This window comes from Ostrinia nubilalis, chromosome 23 (genome assembly GCF_963855985.1).
Source record: "Ostrinia nubilalis chromosome 23, ilOstNubi1.1, whole genome shotgun sequence".
In the NCBI taxonomy this organism is placed as follows: Eukaryota; Metazoa; Arthropoda; class Insecta; order Lepidoptera; family Crambidae; genus Ostrinia; species Ostrinia nubilalis.
Window position 1 is genome coordinate 7,959,625 of NC_087110.1, and position 2,630 is coordinate 7,962,254.

Consider the following 2,630-nt stretch of genomic DNA (forward strand, 5'->3'; position numbering starts at 1 on the left):
TCAGCCATAGGACGTCCACTGCTGAACATAGGCCTCCCCCAATGCTTTCCATGTTGCCCGGTTGGTAGCGGCCTGCGTCCAGTGCCTTCCTGCTACCTTTATGATGTCGTCGGATGGATTAGCAAGCTAAAGTGGCAATGGGCAGGGCACATGGTACGCAGAACTGACGGCCGATGGGGCAGCAAGGTTCTGGAATGGAGGCCGCGTACCGGAAAACGCAGCGTGGGACGTCCACCCACAAGGTGGACCGACGACATCATTAAATAAAATATGCCTTAGTAATAGCGTTATTAAATTGCAACGGGGCGTCTAAGCTAGCTCAGTCTGACACCCCGCTGTTTAGTACTAAGTCCCAGTTCGCCTTCTGCGATGAGGGATGTGTACCTATCCAGGATGCCTACAGGGATATTTGACCAAGGAAACGCACAATCAATAACACAATGACACTTTGTATTTCTAGTTCCACAATGGTTCCTTATTCTAACTTCACTGATTCTAAGTTTATTATTACTGCGAGCAAGTACTTTACAATTATAAATTAATGGCAATGAGAGGAATAGCGACGCGCCCGGTTCGCGTCCTGAAACTAGTTTACGTATCCGCGAGAGGGGCGGCGCCCTGTGCGAGGTTTAGCGAGTGTTATTGGATACTTATAACTAGGGGGGTAGGACGTGGTTTCATACGCTAGAACCGTGAGACCTAAGTCGTCAGGCGAGCTGAAACCACTAGGGGAAAGGCGTCGGACCTACGTGGCGAGGGGGTATGAAGTTTGGGATGGGTGGCAGCAGGATTGCTACCGCAGGTTCGGGATGAGTATCACATGCACTACTCGGTAAGGATGAGAATAGGCAGCTATCAACGATAGAACGTTTCAACAGCAACACGAAGCTTTATGGCTCCGCGGAGGTAAACGAGGTATCGAGTCAAGCCAAGTTAGTGGGAACAGTGTGGGTAGCAATTCGCTAGGGACTCTGTGCAATGCAACCGAGGGAACAATAGACGCGCGCGCGAACGTCTGGTTGTTGCAATGGCTCCCGAGCGAATGCTAGGCGCCCGCGGTCGCCGCCGTCTCATATATTAGCTCGGTCCGTGCGGCGTGCGGCCGCGCAGCCGTAGGGTTGTCAAAATCTCTGCGCTCGGTGCTAGGGCTGTCGATGCGTCGCGGGGCGCGTCACATCCTCCCTTGTTTTGGAGATTTTTACCTGGAAAAATCACAAGTCTGGTACATAAATGTTCTTTAAGAACAACTAAAGGTCATGATAATAATAAGTTATTTCTGGGTAACTTCGTGGCGAGTAAAAATTAAAATGTAAAACATGATTGAACTTGTACTTAATCGTTAGCCCAATAATAACTCTTTATTTAAAACATGACAGTACATTTATTTACTATTTTTTTTGCTTACAATGAACTAATTAAGTTCTAATTTTAGCTAACTTAGTTTTGAAACAATATTATTAAGATACCTTTAATTTTTTTTTTTTTTTGCTTACAATGAACTAATTAACCGCTAATTTTAGTTAACTTAGTTTTGAAACAATGTTATTAAAATACCTTTAATTTTTTTGCTTACAATGAACTAATTAAATGCTAATTTTAGTTAAAACTTAGTTTTGAAACAATGTTATTAAGATACCTTGACCTTTTGTTTACAATTAACCAATGAACTAATTAAACGAGTTGTTTACTTTGTTATTACGAGTATTCAATTATTACTTGAAATATTTTTTTTTTTATACAAACATAGTATGCATGGCACTTGTTATTATTATTTCTAGTTTACTAGTTTAATTATTTAAATTAGCATACTCAGAACAGGCATCTGATTAATGTTAATAATTTCTACAATTATTAAAAGTTATACAAGACAATGGCAGTTAAGGGGTTAAGTTTTAATAAAAGCTTGTAATTACAATAATGTTACTTCTTTATGCAAATGGAATGCAGCCTGGCGCGGCGCGTAAACATTAGGCAGGTAAAATCTAGTTATGAATCATCTAGCGAGCGAGTGCCGGCCGTGGCGAATAGAAAAAATGCGTCTCACTGATAATATGCAAATGAGCTCGCTCGGTGAATCGTTCTTAGAATGTTTGTTTACTATTTAAAATTTATCGAGAAACTGGTAGTACTATTGGCGCGTAACAAACCGGTTTGTTATTTATGTGAGTTTAGGTTGCGAGTTACGAGTAAATAACAATGCGATTTGCGTCAATAGTTATTTAACGAGATAAAATAGAACACTTTAACTATTTTAATTATACAGGGTTATTATCTAATGATACTTAATACTTATAGGTTATTGGTATGTGATATTTAGCGAGATTAAATTCAAGAACTGAATGATCTAGATCATACAGCGTTACTATGTAATGTTAATTAATACTTATAGGTTATTGGTATCTGATATTTAACGAGATTAAATTCAAGAACTGGATGATCTAGATTATACAGGGTTACTATGTAATGTTAATTAATACTTTTACATTATTGACTTGTTTTTGATATTGGTGAATTTACTTTAACGAGAACTGACTAGACCTAACTTAGGTATAAAGTTAAGCTACGAGTAAATGTTACTGGCCTTGTTTAGCTGGTCCTGGATTTGGCCGCGCCTCTTCTTTCTCCCCGGC